Genomic DNA, 12,971 nt, shown 5'->3' with positions numbered 1-12,971 from the left:
GCACTATTGAGCATTTCACCCCAACCAGAAACACATTTCCATAGGCATTTGTAACATTATTTGACTGATATCTAATGTCAGACGATCCATTGTTAAGGCGTCCAATTCAGTACAGTCGGAACCATTAAACCTGCTCATGTGATGTTGTTATGAAATTCAAATCAATGTCAATTACTTTAGCGACATGGTGCACAGGGGTGCAGAGTACAGTAATGTTTACTTTATGAGTATAATATTTCTATTATAATATGTATGTCCTGATTTGGAACTCAGTTACACTAAATGATATTCAGAAGAGATGCCAGTAATGAGAATGGCATGATACAGAGGAGAGCTATTTTAAGAGCTCCTTACACAGCTCAGTGTTCCATCTGTATTAATTAACAAATGCATTAATTGCACAGATTAAACCATTGGCCAATATGTTTATTGCTGTCATTAACTCGCACAATGACTCTAAAGTAATTCCGCAAGTGGTCTTGATAACTATAACAATAAGCTTTAACAATACCTAACAGCTGTGCAGGGAACAGGGAGTGTGCTTCCAGTACTTTAAGAACATGGAACAGAAATATACTGCATAGGAACTGGCCCTTCAGCCCGCAATGTCAGTACTGATCATGATGCCAAGTTATTCTCCTCTGCATGCAACTGATCTCTCCTTCCCATTACTTGCATATCCATCTGCCTATTTAAAAGCCTCTTAAACACTATTATATCTGCCTCCACCACCATTCCTGGCAGAGCATTCCAGGCACTCACCATTCTCGATGTAAAAACAATTCCCCACACATCTTCGCTAAACTTTCTTCCTCTGACCTTAAAGCTATGCTTTCTAGTCTTTGACATTTCCACCCTGGAAGAAAGGTTCTGACTGCCTTCCCTTTCAATGACTGTCATATTTTCATGACTATCATGCTTCCCCTCAACCTCCGACAGCCAAGTTTGTTCATCCTCTCCCGATAACTAAAGGGCCTGTCCCACGTACATGTCCATGGCACGCAAATTATGCGACCGCGTGGCCGCGTGAGGCGCACGGGCACCTTGTGGCCGGTCCCACTGAGAAGCGCGGAGGGGTATGTAGTTGTGCGCGACATCGTGCGGGACTACGAAAATTTTGTAGCGAAAAAAGTCTTTGCGTGCCAACGGCCAAAGTGGGACAGACCCAAGACCCTGGCACGACGCAACATCTCACCTCCAGCAGCAGCAGAAGCAAGCAAACGATCGCCGAACTCGGTCTGGGGCTCACGGCCGTTGCAGTCCGGATCCGCCCCCACTTCTACTCCCAGAGCGGGGCCAAGAAAATTGAAGATAGACACAAAATGCAGGAGTAACTCAACGGGACCGGCAGCATCTCTGGAGAGAATGAATGGGTGACGTTTCGGGTCAAGACCCTTCTTTTCAGACTGAAGTAGAGTCTTGACACGAAACGTCACCCATTGCTTCTCTCCAGAGATGCTGCCGGTCCTGCTGAGTTACTCCAGCTTTGCGTCCATCTTCAAATGACGTCACGCGCTCCAGACGACTGTGCGGTCAAATGAAGTCGCGCGTGCCAAGGATACAAGTGCCAAGAGGTCGCGTAATTTGCGTGCCAAGGATACACAAGTGGGACAGGCCCTTAAGACTCTGTCACTCAGGCCAAATTCTGATAAACCTCTTCTGCACCCTTTCCAAAGCCTCCATATCCTTCCTGTAATGGGGTGACCAAAACTGCACACAATGCAGACAAGCCAAAGTTTTATGAAGCTGCAAAATGACTTCCTGAATCTTATACTCAATGCCCTGATCTATGAAGGCAAGAATATATCATATACCTTCCTTACTACTATTGATTTGTGTTGTTCCTTTCAGAGAACTTTGTTTGGAATTTGAAAACAACATGCTAATGCAGTGATCCTTCTTTGTTTTGAGTTTCTGATAGCCTGAGGTAGAAGAAATGAGTGATTATGCTGTATTGTGTTAATTTGTTAAACCTTTCAGCCATGCCACCTACAGTATGGAGAACCCTTGAGGCAAAGATTTATTTACGAGCCTCCACCTTTCAAAACTGTTTGTACAGGATACAATATAAAGTTCCATGGAGCAAAATTCAATATAGTACACACGATTCAATATAGTACGCACGATTCAATATAGTACGCACGCACGATCTGGTCAGATGTTCTGTAATGTCTTTTCTTTTACAAACATATGAATGCCCAGCAGGAATAGGCCACTCAGCCTTTTTCCCCAGATCTCACCTTTAATAAGTTTGCGGCTCAACTGATTGTAACCTAAACCCGGCATTTATGGGCTGTTCACCCCTACCCACAGCAACTTTACCCCCTCTTGCTTATCAGCTGTCTCTCTCCCTCTACCTTAAAAATATACAGAGATTCTCCTTCAAGAAAATGAGACCTCTTTAATGCCATGACAAGGGGCAAACTGAGGAAAATGCCAGAGCGTTACTGCAGTTCCTGGGGATGATCCAGAAATTTGGAATTTAAGTCAAGCCATGAGCAGAGTAGTCCAATTACACAGGGAATCCAAGTCTTTGTTGTTTTTGATTTAGAAAGGCTTTGCCTCAGGGCATGAACATTGAACTTTTCAATTCCAGGTAATATTCTCCTCATGTGTTCCTCCCTCTTTCTTTCTTCTTCTGATTCACTAAGTTTATCCCACACTCTTTTTTCCATATGCCCCTGCAGCACCCTCCATCACCTATTTTTGTTCCCCTCCCCCCATCTCATTCTATCCACCTGTTACCTGCATATTTGCTTCTACTGTATTGTGTCTCACACCCATTCCCCCATCTCATTCCACCTGCCCATCAGGGCTCTATTCTGTGGTTCCACATCAACTTCTTTACTTATCAGAGCCCAGCATTTGCAGCTCGAGCCTCCAGTTATGAAAATCCATCAGTCTTCATTACACCTAGTGGCCACCCATCTTACCAGCCCCTTCCTCATCTCCCCTTCTCCCCTTTATACTGGCCATCCTCCCTCAATGTTTCCAGTCTTAATCCAGGGTTTCAAACCAAAATATGAGCTCTTCCATCTGGCTGAATGACTTGCTGAATTCCTCCAGCCGTTTGTTTTTTTGCTCCAAGTTCCAGCATCTGCAATTTTTTGTATCGCTAGGTTTGTGTCCAGTGGTATTTAGAAATATGAGAGGATACTTAGTTAAAAAATATAAGATTTAGAGCAGTCTTTATAAGATTAACATGGAGAGGATGTTTCCTCTTATGTCATGATCCAGAACATGGGGTCTCAGAGAATTATGAAATCACTGCCTCAAAGAGTGGTGAAAGTTTAAAGCCTGTCCCACTAACAAGACTTTTCAGCGACTGTCTTTGACCTTCAAGCTCGAGGGCACTCGCCTGAAAAACCTCGAGCTGGATCGACCATCAGCGATGAAACCGCGAACCGGATCGACCGTCTACACACACAAACACATCGCAAAGACGGGGGCCAGGGAAAGCGGGCGAGTGCTGTCTGAAATTCACACCCTCGATGAACAGGAAGGTAAAAGACAGCTGGCACAGTTACGGTAAGTCCTTTGGAGAGCGCGGAGAGATGGGGTGGGAGAGAAGGGGGGGAGAAGGAGGGGAGAAGGAGGGGGGAGAAGGAGTGGAGACATTTTTAAGAAGCCAGACAACTTTTAATAAAGTTTAGCGGGCATTTAATATTACCGGTCAGTTTACTTACCTTTTTTTTCTCAACAAGCTTTACCTTCAACTACCTGTCCCTGCAGTGGGACAGGCCCCGTGTGGGGAGACCTTCGATTGCCTTCGATTACCTATGATAGCATTACGACCTACTACGACCTATCTCGACTAAACCTACGAGTAAAAAAATATAGATTTCTGCTTGCTAAAAAAACGCCCGACCTAACTGAGGCCTCGCGTATGCGAGGACTACTCTCAAGCATGAAGGAGAGTTACAAAGACCTCCTAGGACCTCGTGTCAACCATGCTGCGAGTATGAGTCGAGGGCAAACTCTTCTAAACTCGCGAATTAGGTCCCTGCAGTGGGACAGGCCCTTTAATTTGAGATAGATGGATGTTTTGATGAGGAAGGAGGTGAAAAGTAGATTGAAATGAATGGTTGAGGTTACAATATCATCCAAAATGAGACTCAACGGCAGAGTGAGTCTCGGCGGCAGTGTGAGACTCAGCGGCGGAGGGGGCGGAGGCGGTAGTGGGACCTCGGTGTTGATGGGGCCTCGGCAGCAATGGGAGCCTCGGTGGCAGTGGGACCTTGCGATCGACCTGCGATCAGCAGCCGATGAGCGTGGGGGGAGGGGAGGACAATGAGGTCCCCGTGTGGGGAGACCGTGTGAAAAACAATGGAGGGCCCGGCGTGGGGGAACTGCCGTGAAGGACGCGGGAGAACAATGGGGGACACAGTGTGGGGGGGGGATGGCAGCCAGCCAACAATCGCTTGTCTTTTTCTTTCTTTTTTCTCACTTTTAATTTAATTTTAATTTCAAGTTTTCGTGTACCAAGTTGTGTGTTGTGACTGTTGGCAGACCAATTTCCGTCCGGGGATGAATAAAGTTTTATCGTATCCTATTGTAAAATGTAATAAAATGGCAGAGAGTTTGAAGGGCTGTGTGGCCTTCTCCTGATATTCATTCAGGCATTTGTATTAGCTTTTGGTTTATGGTGTTATTAATCTTTATCCTACAGAACCCAAACACTGCCTGTGATGTCCGGCTATAGTTTCCACTTAACAAACAGTTACAGCAGGACCACCCAGGAAACATCCATTCATACGATTTATTTATTTATTTATCTATCTATCTATCTATCTATCTATTTATTCATCTATCTATCTATCTATCTATCTATCTATCTATCTATCTATCTATCTATTTATTCATCTATTCATCTATTTATCTATTTATCTATTTATTTATTTATTTATTTATTTATCTGTTTCTTTATTTATTTATCTATTTATTTATTAGAAGCAAATGTACAAAAGTAGAATCAACAGCATATAAAATTATACAGTTATTGTACAGCTTCAATTTTAACTTTTTAGCTTTGAATTAGAAGAAAAGAAATGAGAAAAAGCAAGAAAGAGAGAGAGTGAGATGTGCAAAGATAGAACCCCTAGACTACCAAAGTAGTGTAGCTAAAGAGTGAATAAAAGAAAGAAAGAAGAGAGGAATAGAAAAAAATAAAAGGACAAAAAGAGAAAGAAAAGTGGTGATATACCTGTCTCTCATCCCTCCCCACCCACCTCACCCAACCCATAGTTAGATTTAAATCCAAAGTTGTGTTGCACCCTACTATCCTTGTAAGAAATCAATGAAGGGTGCCCATGTCTTGGAAAAGTGATCTGTTTTTTCTGCCGAGAAGACAAGTATGATATTTTCAAGATGCAGTGTGTCGGACATGTTTGTAATCCACATCTTAAGAGTAGGGACTGATGTACGTTTCCAAAATGTAAGTATTAGTTTTTTCGGCGTTGTCAGGCCATAATTAAGGAAACATCTTTGAAATAGTGATAGCTCAGAACAGGCTTCTGACGTACCTAGAGTGATCAGTTCCGTAGCGGCATCTATGGTGCGAAGGAAATAGGCGACGTTTCGGGCCGAAACACAACCTCCTCTCTATTTCCTTCGCTCCATAGATGCTGCTGCACCCGCTGAGTTTCCCCAGCAATTTTGTGTACCTTCGATATTCCAGCATCTGCAGTTCCCTTTTGAACACAACGGGTTATAGTTGCTTCCTGAAGGAGACATTTATCACAAATAGGAGATACATTTGGAAAGATCTTATTCAGTTTAGACTTTGAATAATAGAGCCTGTGCAGTATTTTAAATTGAATTAACGAATGCCTGATGTTAAGAGAACAGTTGTGTATATATAGGTTTTCCTCCCATCTGTCTTTTTTAATTTTTAGGACAAGCTCATCTTCCCAAGCTCTTCTAATTACTTCTGACGATGGGGTTTGTATATTTTAAAGAGTGTTATACAGATATGATATTAACTTGTTTGAATCCGAGTTTCTATTCATACATTAATCTAGTGTGCCTGGCAACATCTCATAAAGATCTCCCAGTTTTTTAATTCCTAATCTTTCCCAATTTGTGAACGTTTTGTCTAAAATAGACAATTTGAACGAAGGGTTGTTGGCAATTGGTAAGGGAAGAGATACAGTTCTCAGTTTAAGGGTTGACTTCACTTGTTTCCAGATTCATAGGGTACTGTGGATAATCAGATTTTTCTCATATAGTGTTTTCTTCAAATTTATTGGAGAGAGAGGAATTGTGCCTATATTAAAAAGCGAACAATCCTCTCTCTCCATTATTAACCAGTTTACCTGTTGGCATGTGTTGTCCATCCAATGGATTACGTTTTTAATATTCGTTGCCCAGTACCTGCTTGACCCCTCTACTAGAGCCACCCTGTAACTTACTCTCTTCTCTAACTGTCTTATCCCACCCAAGTTCCCCCGATAGTCCACACTAAATCCAGCCTACAATAACCTACTGCTTCCCAATCTCACATCTCCTTCCTCTACGCCCTACCCGCATAAATATTGATTCCCTTACACCTCCTCAACCAAATTTCTAACATATTCCCTCTCGCTCTGACCTGGTAAACTACTGGAAATTCCAACCCCCCCAATCGGATAGATATTAACCATGTTTTAAGCATAAACCGATACATTGACCGTTACCTAGAATTAGTAAATCTCATAACTATTAGGTATTAGGTTAAAATAAACGGGTTAGTATTAGGTATTAGGTTAAAATAAACAGATTAGTACGTTTGTTAGTATTTTATGTGATCATCATAGCTTTAATTATATAATTTGTTCGTGTATTATGTCGTTACCATACATTTAAATTGTTTTCAATGTTGAGTAGTACAAAGATCTTGAACACTCTCCTCGTAAACATGGGGACCTTGAACAGTCTCCCCACTTACATTCCAATTTATCTCTGATATGTATGTCTAGACTTAACCGCGTGTGGATGATCAGCCATGATCATATTAAATGGCGGTGCAGGCTCGAAGGGCCGAATGGCCTACTCCTGCACCTATTTTCTATGATTCTATGGGTCGATGAAGAAACGCTCCGATTCTCCGTATGTGACCCTTAATTTGGCAGGATACATAATTCCATATCTTCAGTCTGGAATGTCTCTGAGGATAACACGAGTCTTGGTGAAAAGCGCTCGCTTCTTGACAACCTCTGCTGGATAGTCTCTAAAGATTCTTATATTTTCTCTTTCAAACATCAGGGTTCTTGCACTTGCCTCTTTCTTCATGATGTCTTCAAGAACTGGTAGGTCGTGTAGTTTACGAATAATTTGTCTTGGTGGGGCTCCAGCACCTGATTGGGCTCTCTGAACTTGATGTGCCTGATCAATTTTAGGTCTCTCAGGCAGATTAAATATCTGTTGAAGTAAGTTGGCAGTGAAGACCCGAGAATCTTTTCCACTTTCCTTCCCTTCCTTCACTCCAACAATTCTTAAGTTTTGACGTGTAGACTGAGCTTCAAGATCTAGGCATTTGTCGGATATTCTGGCCAGTTGCCCAGAAACACGGAAAAGCTTGGAAAGCTAGAAACGAAACTTGATGTCGGGAATAAATAAATCTAGATCTTTCTTCAGTCTTTGCGTTGTGTCAGAGATGTCCGTAGTAGTGGCCTCGAGTTCTCTGATATCGTTGTTTTGTTTTTTTGAGGTGAGAAGAATGGGTTCCAACTTTTTAGTAATATCTTCATCAACCCTTTTAATTTTTCCTTTCAAAACGGAGTTTACCTCTTCGATTCGAACTTGTAGAGCGTCAATTTTTCCGCAGATTTCTTTATTCCCGACATCAAGTTTCGTTTCTAGCTTTCCAAGCTTTTCCGTCAACATTTCTCCAAAGTCTTTTGCCATAGCCCATCTTAAAGCTTGTTCGTGTTCTTGTATTTGCTCTTCCATGGTAGGAATAAGTCCTTCTTCCTCAGATTCCTCAGATTCTTCAGAAGTTTCCTTCTCTTGCAGAACCTGCAGTCGGGTTCTCAACTGCAGGTTCTGCAAGAGAAGGAAACTTCTGAAGAATCTGAGGTGGAGTAGGTAGAATCCGTTTATTCATTTAAAATACCGATATCCAGTCGGTCTATGTCGATTTCTGATGACGTCACTTACGTGACGTCGGGCATCTGCCGGTAAGTGTTTTTCGTTCGGTCCGTTTTCTTTTTCAGGTATTTTAACGCGTTTTAGCGCATTTTTCGGAGTAGTGCTAAAAGGAGCGCCTCTTACTGCTCCATGGCGCCACCGGAAGTCCCTTCATATGATTTCTATATGCAGAAATACCAGTGGAACTCATTAGATGCGTCTCGGACTACCCAGCATCCAGAAAGCCCAATAATAAGCTTGAAACAGTGTGGCACTGTGCTAACATTATGCTGCATGCGGATTATTGGTGTTAGAAGGCCACAATGATGCAAAGAAGGTGTCATTAACATAAGCACAATTCCTGATCAAATCTACTTTGCAGAATATCTAGAGGAGTGAGATCTGACACAGAAACGATCAAAAGTATAGCATGGACACGGCCCTTTGATTCATGCCGAGCAAGACTCCCGTTTAATCTTGTCCCATTTGTCTGTGTTTGACCCACATCCCTCTAAATCTATCCCATCCATGATTCTGTTCCACGCGGGAAATAAAAATCAATCTTATTCATATAATGTTGAATAAAAAAAGCTTCACACGATTACATTGGTGCCAATGATCTGATACAAATACACAGCTGAGATCCTTGGATGCAAAATTAAGTACGTTAAAAACTCATTTAAAATTAAGATAATAGGAAAAATATATCATTTATCTTAATTTAAATACTGCAATGCACTTATGCATTTGAAAATTTATTTAAGGCATTTACATTGAAATAAATTACAAGCAATTTCAGAGCTCTTCAGCCTTAATTTGGGGACGATATTTCACTTAAATGTTATGGCAGATGGAACTACATTTTCGAAATAGGAAACGCAGCACAATAATTGTCATAATGGATGTACTCTAAAACATTTTAAACACATTTTTCCCAGTCAATACCATGATTAATCTGGCACTTAAAGTACTATCCAATGCAAACTAAATGTATTAGCTTCATTTAGTAGGAAACACATTTAAAATAATTTGGAAAAGTTCCATTCAAAGCAGCATGAGCTCACACTTTGAACAATTGCCACTTCATTGAGCACACTTGGAATAAGCCAGACAAAAAGTTTGACTTTAAGAGCGAGCTAATTAAACTTAAACCAGGAAAAGTAAATGACTGGAGGCCAAATGTTTTATGTGTCATTCCTAACTGTCAATGTATGTCATGTTGTAACTTGCGGGTGGAGCACCATGGCAAATTCCTTGTATGTGAATACTTGGCCAATAAAGTTATTCATTCATTCAAACTGAGAGTCAGGGGAGGCTAAGTTTCTCCAAAATTAGATTGCAGAAACTCTAGGCCGAGATGCTCCATCCATGGCTGCTCCTCTTATCACACTGATTTCTGGATAGGCAGAAGTTATACCTAGCTAAAATCAGAAACATTTAATTAGCGTCTGGATCCGATCAGATACAACACCTCCACTTCATTCTCACTGGAGTTGTGCTGAGATTATATTAGAGATGCTTAGATTTTCAGACTCTGAATGTTGGAGTGATTGGAAAAGCAGTGATTTCTTGCAATATGATATCGGTAAATTCAGAAATAACATCAAACTAAGAAATAAATTTGAGGAGGATGCAAGAAATCAAGAATTAGTTAGATAAAATATGCAAATCAATGGGATATTTTAATATTCATTAACCTAGCTAACTTTTTGTTTGGAGTTTTTTTTTTTTTAAAGCATTACATAGTAATAAGTGTTCGGCACGAACTAGAAGGGCCGAGTTGGCCTGTTTCCGTGCTGTAATTGTTATATGGTTATATGTTATATAGAAGTAAGCTTGATGGGAATTGACTATCAATTTTGTTGATTTGGTTTAAAATGTGTATAATAAAAACGTTAGAATTCTGAACTTTGGGTCAAGGACATTCCATACTTGACCTACTGCCCAGTCTCACTGCCTGCGGTTTCTGCCCATCTGCATCTACACAGTACAAAAACAAATGGCTGAAGGAAATTACTACATCCCATCTCAACCCTTGTGTGATGGATGGCAGAAGCAGAGCTGAGTCTGTGACAATGCCCCAACAACGTTTCACAATCTACCTCCCATTAGAGGCTGTAAAAAGGCACTTCAATCGTTTTTGAATTTCTTAAGTATGAAAACTAGTATATCAGATATACACAGTATGAAATCTTAAAATTTTGAAAAACATGAACACCAAAATAATTTAACACATTTATTTCAATAACAAGTAACAAAAATCATTTAAATAAAGTAAGTTGAGCAAGTATTTCACTTTTCCCCACAGGATTGGTGAACCTATTCAACTAAGGGTCATGTTCCTACGTCAGTCCTGCCTGGCACTTTGTTGGGAAACGGAAGTAAAGTGAATCCAGAATGTCCCTTCAGGGAGTAATTGCTTCACTGTTGGACTCTTTGCTGAATCCAGCAATGAAGTAAACAGTCAGATGTCCCAGCACATGATCCTCAGATTGTATTGGCTTCCTAAAGTGTGAAATGGTGTCTGAACTTGGCCCAAATACAAGCAAAATCGTGAAGAACAAATCAAGAAGTCATGTGGAGCAGCCACAATGGGCCAAATCGCCTAATTCTGCTCCTATGTCTTATGGTCTATGTTCATGTAATGTAAAATCCTAGATAAGCCTCATCATCAAAAATAAATCCTACCCTGTGCCATATGATACAAAGTCTGTGGAATTGAACTCAGAAAATATTGCAAATCAATAGCCTATTTTATATATTTCTCATTTTTCTTTTTAACACCAGTACCCAAGATATATTTCAGACTACAGGGCATGAAAATGCAGTGAAAAGTCACAAAATAGATTCTTAAGAAGTAATTTTAATCTACACCACCCAATCTGATGAGATTGGTTTGATTGCCCATATTACACATTGATTTATTTTAATTCCCATTGACTCAGATAGAAATAAATCTTGGTGGGGTATTAAGGAAGATCCCAAACTCAGCCAATCATTTTTTTCTGAAATAAAGTACTTCCAATAGCTGTCAATCCTAGTTTCATTGTGTTTAAGATCGCACTGAGTTGCCACTTATTATAAAAGGATTTTATGAAACTACTGGCAGTGCCCCCACTGGAAGAGAGTCCAGATGTAACCTACGGATCACAGCCCTTTTAATGGACATTCCATCGGTCAGATTTGCCCAGACCTGCTCTCCAGTTTGTCACATTTGACTCCCCGAGGCACAATAAAGATTCCACATGGAACTTCAGAGTCAACGTTTACAATTTCATAGAACATCGGAGATCAAAGGTCAACTAGAAATCAAAAAGGTAACCAACAACCAGGGTAATCCCGGTGTGGGGTGTGGGTGAAGTGGTTGTTTCTGTTGGTGTGGGGTCAGGCTGTTGCAAATCAGGCAGGCAGTGACTTTCTCGCAAATGTAGTCAGCCATGTCAGGCCAAAAGAATATACCTTTTGTATATTGAAGGGTTATTTCTGCAGCAAGATGGCCCCCATGGACAATATCAAAGTACTTGTTGCGAAGAGACGTCGGGATAACTGCCTTATGTCCTTTCATTATAATGCTGTCTTGAATGACCAGTTCGTCGCGGAAAGGATGGAACGGGCGGATAGCCAGTTTGGTGCTGCTTGTCTGGCCAGCCGCAGTGGATGACAGTGGCAAGCAATTGTAGCATTTCGTCTGCAGCTGTTTGTGCCACTAGGATATCTAAACCCTGAATGGAAGGCAGGAGACCATCATGACCCCTCGTGCTCATCATCAGACAGGTGTTTTTTGCAGGTGGGGCGAGGTGCCCGTGAGAGGGTGTCAGCAAAGTGCATGTCCTTACCGTGTTTGTAGGTTAGTCTGATGTCATACTTCTGTAGTTCCATCATCATGAGTTGTAAATGAGCTGGTGCCGTGTGGATCGGTTTACTGAGGATACTGACCAGGGGCTGGTGGTCGGTTTCAATCGTGATCGGGTTGCCAAAGATAAAGTCCTTGAATTTCTTACAGGCAAAAGTTACCGCGAGTAGCTCCTTCTGGATTTGAGTGTAGTGCTGTTCAGTGTCGGTCATGGTACAGGAGGCATAGACGAACGGTCTGGGATCCTTCACGTCGTCTTGTAGGCAAGCAGCGCCCAGCCCATACTGGGAGGCATCACAGGTGAGGGTGACGGGTAACCTGGCATCGAAGTATGTGAGGGTTGGGGCGCAAGACATTAGTTGTTTGACGGTTTCAAATGCCCTCCCTGGGGCTGTAGGTGGTTGTCGAGGGGCTGTTAATGTTTGTCGCGGGGACCTATAGAAGGCATGGACATCGTAGGCAGAGTGGGGTCCGAATCACAGGGATTTGGTATGGGTGTCAGTGTACTCTGCAACCCGGCAGGCACGTTCAACCTTAGCTAGTGCGAGCTCCTCATCCCGGAGTAGTTCATTTCTCACCTTGTCATTCAGGATGCCATATACGAGTCTGCCGCGGAGGAGTACATCATGGTCCTGGAAGTGGCATCTTGCAGCGATGCTCTTCAGGGCACCGATGTAGGATTCGACCGTTTCGCCCTCGTGTTGGCTATGGGATAATAATTTGTGGATTCGCCGTCTCCTCTCCGTAGGCTCATACCCCACTTCTGACACCATGTTTGTGAATGATCCACAACACACATAGTGAAAGATTAGTCTTTATTCCATAAGTAATCCAGAACATTTAAACTGTCAGCCATTCATACCCAGCTCGTTGTGGCTTCTGAGATCTGGCTGACCTTGTTAGTGTAAACATAGAAACATAGAAATTAGGCGCAGGAGTAGGTCATTCAGCCCTTCGAGCCTGCACCGCCATTCAATATGATCATGGCTGATCATCCAACTCAGTATCCTGT

This window comes from Amblyraja radiata, chromosome 1 (genome assembly GCF_010909765.2).
Source record: "Amblyraja radiata isolate CabotCenter1 chromosome 1, sAmbRad1.1.pri, whole genome shotgun sequence".
Taxonomy (NCBI): domain Eukaryota; kingdom Metazoa; phylum Chordata; class Chondrichthyes; order Rajiformes; family Rajidae; genus Amblyraja; species Amblyraja radiata.
Note: the sequence above shows the minus strand (reverse complement) of the source record.